Source organism: Gracilinanus agilis, chromosome 6 (assembly GCF_016433145.1).
Source record: "Gracilinanus agilis isolate LMUSP501 chromosome 6, AgileGrace, whole genome shotgun sequence".
Classification (NCBI taxonomy): domain Eukaryota; kingdom Metazoa; phylum Chordata; class Mammalia; order Didelphimorphia; family Didelphidae; genus Gracilinanus; species Gracilinanus agilis.
Genome location: NC_058135.1, coordinates 52,903,942 through 52,918,288, shown reverse-complemented (window position 1 = coordinate 52,918,288; position 14,347 = coordinate 52,903,942).

Genomic DNA, 14,347 nt, shown 5'->3' with positions numbered 1-14,347 from the left:
TCCTTCTCCTTCTCCTTCTCCTTCTTTTCGTCCTCCTCTTCCTCCTCCTTCTTGTTGTAGTTATCATTATTATTATTATTATTATTATTATTATTATTGGTAGATTTTAGTTCATACAGAGGAAGACTTGAGTTCTAAATTGAGGTAACCAGATGTAGCAGGGTGCTGGCTGAAGAGCACACCTGGATTTCAGTCAACAGGGGAACACAGATAGAACTGACTCTCTCCTCCTACAAGGGATATGATGCATCTATTTCTCAGGACTTGGTTTCCAGAGTTGGGTACAACTTGGACTTGGGTAAAATAACTTTGGAACCATTGCAATAAGATGGAGATTGATAATTACATACAAAGGATCTCTCTGGGTCTGACTCCAACAGGTAGCATCATATTTCAGTAGACACTCTTGGTTTGCTACAGAGACACACACCTGCATTCTGTCCTAGGAAGTTAGGGACCATGTTCTGACAACTCTTGTTACCCAGGGCAGCCCATCTTCTGAAACAGGCCAGGCTAGTGTAATTTACCCAGAGGAGCACTTTCATTCAGGCTTAATTGCTTAGTTTCCCACTTCTCTAGTTTTCCAGGATGCCCCATTCCTAGTTTTCCTATTATTTCTCTGACTGCTCCTTCTCTGGCTCCTTTGCTAGATCCTCCAACAAATCATGCTTTCTAACTATAAGTCTCCCTCAATGTTCTGACCCTTACCTCTTCTCTCTTGGTGATCTCATCTACTCCCGTGGAGCTAACTGCCATTTCAATCCTGATGATTCTCACATATACCAGTCCTGCCCAAATTCAATCTCACATCTCCAACTACCTTTTAGATATCTCAAAATGGATATCCAATAGACATCTTAAACTCAATTATGCACAACACAGAACTCATTCTCTTTCTTCATAACCTCCTCCCATCTCTCACCCCTCACACTTATTGCCAAGAGCTGTGTCAGCTTCAAAATTAATATCCAAAACACTCCAAGTATTATATTTAAAAAGATTTATTAAATTTAACTTGAAGCAAAAGGGAAACTAAAAGACTAGAGTTAAGAGGGAACTCACCCGAGCTGCACAAGTGGAAAAGAGAGGGAGGGAGGAGTTTACAGAACTATATAAAAAATAATGTAAAGGCCCATGTAAACAAAAAGGGGAAAGAAATTTCAGGATGAGGAGAGAATTCTGGGAGATGGAGTCTATGGGTTCAAAATTCTCTAACTATACAGCTGTCAAATTCATCTTTAAAAGATGGTGAGAGAGAATTGGCTCAGTGGATAGAGAGCCAAGCCTAGACACAGGAGACATTGGGTTCAAATGTGGCCTCAGATACTCCCTAAGTGTGTCACCTGGGCAAGTCACTCAGTGCCCATTGCCTGACTCTTACCACTTTTCTACCTTGGAACCAATACACAGTATTGATTCTAAGACAGAAGGTAAGGGTTTAACAAAAAAAAAAAAGAAAAAGATTTCTCATATATACCTCCTTCTTTCATCCAACACTTCTGCCACTCTAGTACAAGCTCTTATCACCTCATGTCTGATTATTTCAATAGCTTGCTAGTGGGTCCACCTCCTTCAAGTCTTTCCCTATTCCAATCTACACACCCTTCAGACACTAAAGTAATTTACCTAAAGCTCAGGCCTATTGCCTCCATTGGCAAATACAAAATTCTCTGTTTGAAATTTAAGACCTTTCTTACTCATATATCTAGTGATATTGGCTTCCCAGCTTTTCTTCAAACAAGACACTCCCTCTTTATGCTCCAGCTGTTCTGACTGGCTATCCCTTTTGCCTTTCTCCTTCTCTCCAATTACTGACTCTCTGGCTTCCTTTAAGTTCCAACTAATGTCCCACCTTCTCTAGGAAGTCTACTCTGGCCCCTCTGAATTCCAGTGTCTTCCTTATTTCCTATTTATTTCCTATGTATCCTGCATAGAGCTTGCTTTTATACACATATATATGCACACATACATATACACTTACACATACATATATATGTGTATGTGTATGCATGCTTGTATCTATATGGACATCCATATACGTTTGCATATTCCTTTCCACAACACAACTTTCCGCATCACTGTTTTAATAAATTGTGTGTTTGGCATAAGAAATTAAGTGGGATTTGGGGGGAACTTTGTAGGAGCCTCGGATGACATGCGGAGGCCAGCCAGCCTTTTTTTTTTTTTTTTGCAAAAGGTTTAGAAACTCAGAACCGCATAAAATATGTAGAGTATTGTATATCAGCATATTTTAACATTTAATGCTTTAAAGTCTACACAATTTCTTTCTTAAAATTAAAATAAGTAAAAAAGTTAAAGTTCGGGAGGACAACAGGAAAGCCAAAAGATTTTATGGGGATTTTCCAGATCTGTATGTATGCCTGTATATGTAAATAATAGTGATCTAATTATGCATATCAGTATGGATGTAGAGGTCTATGTCTATAGGTAGATCTGCAGCTACCTATAGCTAAAGATCTGTCTCCATATTTGCATGTATATTTCATAAATAAGGAGGCAGACTATAGATGCTGCTGTCTAGAAACAGCTCATTTTTTCTGTTGGGAAGTCAGGGCAATTGACCAGTTAGGTGAATTTCTGGGGGAAATGGTGCCTTTTAATTGTGAGCCAAGCCTATGCACATTTTAATAAAGAAAAAAAAAGGATAAATGCGTGAACTAGCCAGAGAGATTAATTACGCCTCAAATCAGGGAGAGAATGATCAAGAGAAAAAGCCCGAGTCAACAGGAGGCAGACATTAAGACGTGGCAGCTCCTCATCTAAAGGAGGATGCTGGGTTACAGCCATGCAGGAGGGTGCCTGAGCTCCCCAAAGGTCATTGATCATCAGAGCCTGGCTGATCAGGGAGGGGAGATTTCAATTGCACTCTCGCGCATGGCTAGGGGTGTCTTATTACAGGAAGAATATCACAGACTTGGAAGAGGTACAGAAAAGGGCAACAGGATGATAAATGGTATCAATGTTTATAACTGTGAAGAAGAAAGGGGAGGAAAATTAGTTTTATATTCACTAGAAAGGAGGAGATTAAGAAGGGCAATTACCGAGGTGTCTAAGCCTCTGATGAGTATTGAGGAGCAGAAGACAGCAAAAGGCTAAGCCGCAAAAAGGGGGCATGAACTGGAAGTAACAAAAGATCTGGCTTTAAAGGGCATTGGCAGGCAACTTATTTTCATACAGGGTAATTACTGGGACACGTGCAGAGCACTCTTCCCCCCCCCCCCCCCCAGCCTCAGCCCTGGCAGGGGTCGGGGTTCTGACCCCCAGGGACATTTTCAAAATGAGTCCAAAGACTGCCCAGTGGGGAGAGGGAGGAATGGTACAGGACACAGAGCCTGTGCAGGGGGATCACGTGGCCTCTCTCCCTGCTGCACCTCATTAAATCAGCACACTGACCTGGCAGAGAGGCGTCCTGGAATCCTAAAAACATCAGTTTCCATCTAAACCTCTCACTTTTTATGTGCTTCATTTGGCTTAGTCAGCTGGAGTGCTGAGTTGGCAAATACCATACATATGCATATTGGTCTGGAAATCAGATGTCCATCATATCCTGATTTCTTCCCATTTGGGAAAGGAGAGGACAGAGAGGATATACGGACTGGCGGGCAAGAATTTGGGGTCAGTTTTGATACCGTCTATGAAATTATCCTTATTTTAAAAATATTTAGTAACTATTTGAATATAATTTATTTTCTTTGTAATTCTATTTATTTAATTTTTAAAACAAATTATTCTAGGAAGGTCCACATATTCTGTGGAAACTGAGACAAAAAGACATTTATAGGCTAAGAAACTGGAGCAAATAGAGGTTAAGTGACTTGACCAGGGTCGATCAGTAAGTATCCAAGGTCAGATTTGAACTCAGGAAGATGAATTCTTGACTCCAGAACTAGCACAATATTAAAGTTAGGATAGAGGGGGGGAAAACACACTTTCAAATGGACCTTGGGAGCTTGTTCTAGCAGGGTAGCGCAGCCACTCGCATACCCTTGACCGAAGGTACATCTCTAGCCGGGAAGATCCTCTTCGACCAAGCGCCCAGCTTCGGGAGAGCTTCATGGAGCAGTTAGGGAGGAAAGGGACACCAGCCTAGTTAGCCAGTTTAGCCGAATCAACTCTGGTGATCAATGGGTGATGGATGTGGCAGCCAGATCGCTCTCACATCAGAAAAACACATTTTCAAAGAGAATTTATGATGGGAATCTATACCTGGGGTTCTCAAGGAGAAAAGATTTTTATTTGGTATTCCTCCAGTTCTCTCAATTTGCTAAGAGATCCTATACTTCCCCTCAGCCCTACCTGGCAGGCTTTTCATTGAGGACAATCTTTGTGGTCAGACTTTGTGTGAATACTTCAAGGATTTCATTTTCTGGGTGCTCCTGTGGATGCTGATTGTGACCCTTCCTAACCTTCATAGACGTTTGGATAAATCATTCTGTCCCACTAGTTCATCACCTGGTGGCTCATTCCCCAGCAACCAGGAGAGTTGTATTTAGCAAGGTAAGTTCTGAGTAGTTGGCATAGTCCCTCTGGCAGCTCAAGTCACTAAAATCAACCCCACTTGGATTAGTGCCTAAAGTCAAAGAAAGAAATCCATAACGTTGGTTACTACTGACTCTATATTTCATAACCTTCAGTAGGAAAGTCTTGGACTCCCCTGAATTCTTTGGTGATTTGCAGGAGCTAGCATTTGCTCAGAATGCCCTACGAGCACTCCCCTTTCTACTTCATAACCAAGGCGACCTATTGGAATGCCATGTGTCTACCAGTATCTAGTGGCGTGCCATATCTGGTGAGGGGAGCTGTCCAGACGCCCTAGCTAGTGGTTAGAAGCAACCAAGTCCACTCAACCCCACTCAACCTGGAAAGAAACTCCAGACCACAAGGAATAGAGATTCCAGGTTCTGAATAAATCCACCCTTGGGAAAGCATCATGGCATAACTGTGCCATGTGAACATAGCTGTGGGAACGGCAGGTATGTTCAACCCGCAGCTATCAAATGACTTAATACAGAGCCACGGGGATTTCTCCTCCAGACAGTACAAAGCAAACAAAAAGGATTATGCAGAGCTAGTGCTAAGATACTTGTGAAATTCAGGTAGGGAGCCTGGGAAGATTCAAAGTTCAGAGGGAAGGTAGAAGTGAAATAGCATTCTGACTTTTTTTTTTTTTTTAATGGTGGAGTTAGGGAAAAGGTGGATAAAAGGTGGATAAAATGGTAACTGAAAAGGGACATACCCAAGGCCATAAGATATTGTATTGAAGCCACTCTCAGATATTTTAGATTTCAAATTCTCTATTTAGACCATGAGACTATGCTACCTTTTAGTTCTATTATTTGATTTTCTGTCCTTTATGTGTTTACATATACACAGTGATAAAATACATTTTTGTCTTCATGTTACTAATGTGCTAGATGTAGTTTTCAATTTTGCCAAAGCTGAAACGCTATAAACATGGTAAATAACTGCTTTTAATGTAATGCTTTCAAAGCATGCCTTGAAATTGACGTTAAAAATAGCAGTGCAAATGTTAATAACCATATTGATGAAAGAAATTCTGCCTTCAAAAGTGCGAAACTCATTTAGAAAAAATGGGGGAAGTATTTGAGGAAAAGATTGTATTATTGGACTAATGGAAATTTTAGCTCTGCTGCTTTGCTACAAATTATGGGATTTCTGGGACAACTATCCATCTTCCCATTAAAGGCAGCTTCTCCTGGCTCAGCTCAGATCATTAAGGGAGTGGCCCCTGGCTTAGCCCTGTTCCAGTCCCAGAGCTATTGACTTTGGAGGTGACATTCTGGCATCTCCATCATTTGCTATTTGTAAACAATGAGAAATAGGGGCAGTGAACCTGGGTGTTTGCCCACTGGAACCAGACCAAGTAGCTTTTTAAAGTTCAGACGCACACAGATCATAAACTTTATCTGTCTGCATCTCCAAGATGTTAATGTTTCTCTGTCTATGTACTCTGAAAGCATCTTGCATGCCAGCACTTAGGTACTGGGTCAGAGGTATTACTACATGAACTTGCTTTCCTTTTTATATATCATGTGCCCCTGAGGAACCCAAAGCACTTTACAGACATTGCCCCTCATTAATTTTCACATTTTGGTAAGAAAGGGAAAATCTAAGCATACATCCTGCATACTAGCATTATCTTTTTTTTTTGGACAGTGTAGGCACAGGTTATTTCATGAAGGATGGAGAAGCTACCACTTCTGAAAGCAGACGTGGCTTAAATAGACATTATTACCAATGTAGACCCTTAGAATGCCACACTGTCTTCACTCACCATCAAGAAAATTTTTCATCAACTGCTTGAATACATGGGTTGATGAGGACATGATTGGGGATCGAAAGTACCACACCAATGCAACTATCAACAATTTGGAAATAGGTCTTGATTAATGACACATGTTAAAACCAGTGGAAATGCATATCGGCCAGGGGAGGGGGGGAGGTTGGGGGGTAAAGGGGAAAGTAAGAACATGAATCATGTAACCATGTTAACTTTTCTAAAATATAAATATTAATAAATGTTTAAAATTTAAAAAAAAGAAAATTTTTCCGTGTGTATGCCTAACTAATCCTCCATGCTATTGTTTAAGTCTATTTGTTTATAACATTTGGCTTCTTATTAAATTAAAATATTTTAATTAATAATTTATAAAATTAAAAATGATTTTATTAAAAATTAAAATCCCCACCATCTTGCTGTATCTTGTTATTGACCCAGCACAGAAGTAACCTAATAAGATCTTAAATTCAGAGACTGAAGGAATTTTTGAGGCACAGAAACTACTTAAGATCTTAAATTGGAGACTGAAGGAACTTTTGAGGACATCTTGTCCGAATGAGTCATTTTACAGATAAGACGAAAGCCAAGAGGGCATAAATAACCTATCTAAGTTCACACAGGTAATAATAGTTGGAGGTGTCATTTGAATCCAGGTACTCTGACTCCAGTGTAGAGGTTTTTTCCAGAAATGGTTGTATTAAGTTAATTAAAATCACTCACTTGATTTGATCTTAAGATGAAAAAACTGTGAAGGGACTTCTTTCTTCTCTGGAGGTTCCTTGGAGGTAATGACAGGGAGACACAGACTAGTGGGTTACCCTTAAAATGATTAACTGTCCTTCCAGGAATATTCTGACAGAGTCCTGTTAGACCAACAGAATGGACATACTTACTCTGTCAGGAGGGACCTCTAAGGAGGGCAGACAAAGTCACATATGTGGGAAAATGACCAACATTGCTAGAAAATTATACTCGGAGAATTTGTTAGAAGTCATTGGTTTCATCCAAATTAAAAAAAAATGGTTTCACACAGCTTCCTTCTGTTGGTGACTTTTTAATTTTAATTTTATTGTTATTCTGTATTTGAACACCCCCCCCCCAAAAGAAACACTTCCACATAAGTAGAACAGAAAAGAGTTTCATGAAGCTGTGGATGTCCATATCTTATCTTTTGTAGAAATATGAGATTGATTCAACCAATTAGTTTCAAAACCGTCCTATTTATTTGTTTTTCCTTCTAACATCCCATCTTCTGTACCTTCTTTTAAATGCTTCCTTGGTGCTCCTTTTATTTTTTTTTCTTTTCTTTTTTTTTTGGAATCACTATCATTAGTCCCACTCCCCCAAATCCCAAATCACAATCTTCTATTGTAACAAATAAATATAATCAGGCAAAACAAATTAATGCATTGGTTTTGTCTGAAATTAAATGCCATTTTGTGCATCTCAAGTCCATCATTTCTTAGTCAAGATAGTAGGAAGGAAATATGTCGCGTTAGTTCTCTGGAAATGAGTTTAGTTACTGAATTGGCCAGAATTCATAAGTTTTTCAAAGTTGCTTTACTTTAAAATATTGTAGTCATATAAATTATTAAACTGGTTCTCCTCATGTCATTATGCATAAGTCCATAGTTTCCCACATTTCTCTGAATCCCTTTTGTTAGTTCATACAATGTAATATTTTATAACCATTCCCCATCTGATCAGTATCTCCTTGCCTTCCAGATCTTTGTTACTACAAAAAGAGCTACTCTGGGTATTTTTGTACCTTTAGCACCTTTCCTCTTTCTTTGATCTTTTTGGGGGTATACACTCAATAGCAGTGTATCTGGGACAAAAATATGCCCATTTTAATGATTTGGATTTTATAGCTCCAAATTGCTCTCCAAAATGGCTGAATCACTTCAGTATTCCACCAACAGTACATGAGTGTGCCTGTTCTCTCATATTCCTTTCAAAAATTCCTATTTTCCCTTTTTTCACTCATTTTTTTCAACTTACTGGATATGAGGTAGAATATCAGAGTTGTTTTAACGTGCATTTCTTTTCTTAGTAGTGACTTAGACCATATTTCATATGGTTGTTGATAATTTGCATTTCTTTTTTATTTTAAGAACTGCCTATTAATATTCTTTGACCATTTATGTACTATTGAGTGGCTCTTGTTCTCATGTATTTGAATAAATTCCCTATTGGGAATTTGGATATTAGATGGATATTAGCCCTTTACCAGAGAAACTCATTGCAAAGATTTTTTATCCTAGTTAACTGTTTCCTTTCTAGTATAAACGACATTCATTTTATTTGTTTAAAAGTTTTTTTTTTAATTTTATGTATTGTCTTGGCCATTTATCCATGTAATAAGAATTGTCCATTTTTTACCCCTGTGATCCTGGCTATCCTCTGGTTGGTCAAGAGTTTTCCCGTGATGTATGGTCATAAAAGTTGCCATGCTCAGCTAATTTCTTTATGATGGACAATTGCTGTATATCTAGGTCATTTATCCATTTGGAGGTTATTATGGTATGTGGAGTAAGATATGGGTCTGCCAGATTGCCTTCCATTTTTCTATGAGGTTTTTCTCAGGATAGTCTTCATGTCACTAGCTAGAATTTTTCAGTTTGTTGGACACCATGCCTCTTTGCTCATTTGCTTCTATGTCTCACTTACCTATTCTATCAACTTTTTGATTTTTATGCCAATACCAAATAATTTAAATTGTTCCTTTGTCAAGTAGTTTGGAATCTGGGACTGCTAGGAATACTTCATTTCTGCTTTTTCTCATTTTATTTTAGAGCACCCCCATTCTAATCTCTTCCTCACTGAGGTAAGAGACTAGTTTGAGATTATATTTGCACACTCAAGGTACTCTCCTCATTTGTTTCTATAGGCCAGGTCAAAATATCATTATGTCAAATAGCCTTTGAACTGTGTGTTTATTTGCCGAAAAGAAGATTAAGTAGAATACTTTTCAGTATTCTAGGACTGAAGTAATGGGAATCTGGGTTGCATTAATGATAGTGGAAGAGAAAGGAATGAATAGATACAGGAGATATCTTGAAGGAAGAATCCAGGTATTATATTGGAAAAACAGCAACAAAACCTTACACTTGCAGTTAAGACATATGGGCTCAAAATACTTATTTCAGTAGCCATTGGGATTTGAATAAGTTATTTTACCATTCTGAGCCTCAGTTTCTTCATCTGTTTATGGGTATGGGATAAGAAGGGAATGAATATTTATTATTTGCTATTATGTGCCAAGCATTTAGCAAATACAATATCATCCCATTTTCACAGCAACCCTAAAAGTAGGTGATATTATTTTATTCATCTTACAGTCGAGGAAACTGATATGAATAGAGTTTAAGTAACTTGCCCAGGTTCACACAGGTAAGTGTCTGAGGCTGGATTTGAACTCAAGTCTCCCTGATTCCAGGTCCTATTGTACCATTGAGGAATGTCAGCCATTACACTGCCTAAAATGTTGTCATAGATATTAAATATTCTGTGATTATTGTCATCATGGGGGACTTAATGAGGTCTGAACTCTACTCCTGAATATTAACTGAAACTTAATCAACAAACATTTATAAAGCACCTATCATGTGTCAGGTGTGGTGCTAAACGTTGTCCACAAGTAGAGTACAATCTGATAATTTATCAGTGTAATATAAACTATTGATAATTTATAGATAAAGTGAACTTGCTCAAAGTTTAAAAAATGGCAGAATCAGAGGAGGGAACTGAAAATCCAAGCCCTGATTCCAAGCCCAACTCTATATTCCTATGACATATTTGCAAACCTATAAAACTCTTGGGCTTTATAAATGTAAGAAATGGTTGATGGACTTGAAAGAAGTTTCCACTCACATGACCTCCCCATATGGAGAATGCTGAGTTGCTTGCTTCCAAGAGAATCTTGACAAAGTGTAAGGAGGTGCCATGATACATATTCCACAGCTGATTCTGGTTGACTAATCATTTAATTGAAGGAAGGCTTGTTGATTGACACATCAGCATCAGCCACAAACTTTTTCCCCCTGGTCTTAATGTTTTGTGAAAGACTATGCAGAAAGGGGAACTGGAGTCAGAAACACTTGTGCTCAAATCTGGCCTCAGACACTTACTACTGTATGATTTTGGACAAGTCATTAACTTTTGCCTCAGTTTCCTTATCTTTAAAATGGAGATAATTCAAGACATTTCTGAGGGAACTATGAGAAAGAACACTATCCACATCTAGAGAAAGAACTGTGGGAGCAGAAATCCAGAAGAAAAACAACTGCTTGATCACATGAGTCAATGGGGATACGATTGGGGATGTAGACTCTAAGCAATCATCCCAGTGCAACTATCAATAAATGGAAATAGGTCTTGATCAATGACACATGTACAACCCAGTGGAATTGCATGTCAGCTACAGGAAGAGGATGGGACAAGGGGAGGGAGAGAATATGAATCATGTAACCATGGAACATTTTTCTTAATTAAGCAATAAAAAAATTAAAAAATAAAATGGAGATAATAATAGCACCTACCTCCTAGAGTTGTGAGGTTCGAATGACAGAGTAATTGCAAAGTGCTTAGCACAAAGGCTAGCATATAGTAAGCACTCTATAAATATTAATTAATATGTTAGCTATTTCTCTCTCTGAGGGCACATGGCCCCAAGAAACACACGTTTGTTGTTTGTTCTTTTGCATTCTAGGTGAAGGGAATGGAACCTCACAACAAATAGCAGAAATGCAAGATGGAAAATATGCTAGAGTAGCATAGTATTACAGAGATCAGATGAGGGGGGAAAGATTTCAAGGCTCCAAAGGGATAAGAAGTGTAACAAGTTGGAGATGCTGTGAGACCAAGAGGAAAAGCAGAAACACAGGTGTGCCCCATCACGAGAGATTGTTCTCTCTGTTTTTCACTGCAAGGGGAAGAAAGTGCTTGTATTCCCCAGGAAATATGCAGGAGAGGGAGAAAATAGCTCAGTGCTGGTATATTCCAATTAATTATTGAGGAGACTGGCCTGTGAACTGTGAGCATACTAGTGTGGAAGGAGTATCAGCAACTGCTATGAGCTTAGAGAGAGAGATTGAGAAAGAGTGGAGATATGGGATGTGGGAATCCCAGTGGGATAGGTGGGACTTGGCATGGGAGGGTGGGACTTGGCATGGGAGCCTGGGGAGTGACCTCAAAGTGAGAGTGAGGATGTCTGGGAGCCTAAGCCAGTGACATGAGTCTCAGGGTATCCAGTGGGAGATCAGCACAGGACTAGGGCTGGTTCCCAGTTGCACTAGCCCTCCTCCCCCACCAAGCAGCATATGCCAGTATGATGGAGTGAGCTCTGTTGCTGATGAAAGCTATAAGATCAGATTTTGTCCAATACAATATATCTGAGTGACAGCTTCCAAGCTTCCTTCTAGATTCCGTTTCTGATGGAAATTGCCCTGGGCCTGGGGTTATACAAAATGATTTAGGGTCCTGGGTGTCATGATGGCAGAGAAGCTACAGATTCAGGAATTAAATTGTGGATTGGTGTTGGGGGCTTGGGGATGGGCAAAGGAGTTACTTGAATGTTCTTCACAGTATTTAAGACCCCCAAATATTCCCTTCCCTCCTGATGATTTGCCTTTTCTACCCTACCTTATTCAAATGCCAACCTTGAATTATTCCTATCATCCTCCTCCTTAGCTCAGGTGATGCTGAACAGAGATAGAGGAAATCACTAAACAGTGCTTCTAGGTCCAACACAAAGTGTACATTATATAGTCTCAACCAGCCTTAGCTGTAGCAAGGCAATTATACTATTCCTCCCTAATTGACTGCTTATATTACTCACCTCATGTAGCTATCCCAAATCATCTACTCTCAAGTCTCTCACAGTATCCCTCCCTGCACCTTCTTATCAGAGGACCCTGCTTCATACTTCAGTGAAAGAATAGAGGCCATTTGCCATTTCTGCCTCTTCCTCTTCAACTCACATCACTCAGACTTTTCCCTTCAGGATCTCTTTCTTTGCCTTGATATCTGATGAAGAAGTAGCCCTTCTTGGAAAGGTCAACCCATCTACATATACTTTTGACTTCATCGTCTGCCATTTTTTTCCGCAATTCACCCCTCACCATCAACCCAGTAATCTCTAACCATTCATCTCTCCCTGTCTAATGGTCCATTTATTGTTAGTTAAAACATGCCCAAGGGGCAGCTAGGGGGCTCAATGGATGAAAAGCCAGTCTCGAGATGGATGATCCTTGTTTCAAATCTGTCCTCAGACACTCCTTTGCTCTATGTCTCTGGGCAAGTCACTTAACTCCAATTGCCTAATTCTTACACCTCTTGCACCTTGAAACAAATACTGATTCTAAGACAGAAGGGAAGGCTTTTACTTTATAAAAAAACATCCCCAGTTCTGCCCCCTTCTCCCACCCCTAAAAAGTGGAAACAACAATTATCCTCACTAATTCAAAACATGACTACACCTCATCCTATAGCTCTCCTCCCCTTTTAACTCAGTTCCTTAAAAAATTAATTTACACTCAATGCCTCTTCCTTTCATAATTTAAACCCTCTGAAATCTAACCCTTCTGACCCCTTTGCTCCATTGAAATTGTTCTCTCCAAAGTTACTAATTATCTTTTAATTGTCTAATTTAATGGCCTTTTCTCATTGCACATCCTTATTGACCCTGAGATAGTATTTGACATTCTTTACTGTCTTTTCTCAACCTGTCAACAGGAGAGGAAATTGGGAAAACTAGCCAAAAGTCTACATAAATGTACACATATATTCACACTACATATTCATAGGTATTGCATATATACTTAATCTATTTGTAGTTATACAAAAAATGTGTCTATACACACACATATACCCATTGACAGACCAGTTCTAGAGTTTTTCTAATTATATATTCTTCTAATTATATCTACATAACAGATAGTGTTAATTCACCTGGTTTCTCCTTAATGGTTGCCTATGTTAAACTCTTTTGTAATGAACAACTCTTTGTAAGAAGCTCTGCAGTGTTCCATGGATTGATATAGTCAACTTAGAAACAGAAAACTTGATTGGACTTAATCATCTTGGTTCATCTTGGACTTTGCCATGAATCTCTATGAACCACATTGGGTGACTGTCTACCTACCTGTTTTATGCCTTGCCTGATGCTAAGGATCAGAAAGGTCTTTGCAAAAGATGGTCTTTTGCATAACTTTGGTACATGCATGGGAGACATCTTTTTGAAAGGGAACCTTAAGGCATTTAGAATGCAAAGGAAGAAATGAAAGTTGCTTTTCCTTCAGGAAGCCAACATTATATTGGGGAGAAATAGCACGCATTTTATATGAATGCATACGAATAGACATTAAGATATATATTTATATTTATATATGTATATACACATAGATGTGTATGTAGATATTCATTTGTATACACATATGTACATAAACATATTTCAATAGCTATCTATCATCTACCTATCTATCTATCATCTATCTATCTATCTATCTATCTATCTATCCATCTATCTATCTATCTATCTATCTATCTATCCAGAACAATTACAAAGTGGTTTTTGGGAAGAAAACACTGATAACTGGGAGTGGAATCAAGAAAGACTATATCTAAGTGATGAACCAAAGGAAGCATAAGTGAGAAGGTAGAGTACTCCAGACATAAGGCACAGTCAATGCAAAAATACAGAAGTAGGAGATGGGATGTCATTTTTAGAGAAATTCATGGAGGCCAGTTCGATTATAATGTAGAGTGTTGAAGAGAATAAAATGAGACCAGCATAAAAAAAGACAGTTTAGCAGGCAATTTGGTGGCTCAGTGGAGAGAGTGCCAATCTTAGAGGTAGGAAGTCATGGTTTCAAATCTATGTTCAGAAACTTTCTAGCTATATGACCCTGGACAAGTCACTTAACCCCTATTGTCTAGCCTTTATGGCTCTTCTGCCTTGGAACAATACATAATATCAATTCTAAGACAGAAGGTAAGGGTTTTTTAATAGTTTGGATGTAGATT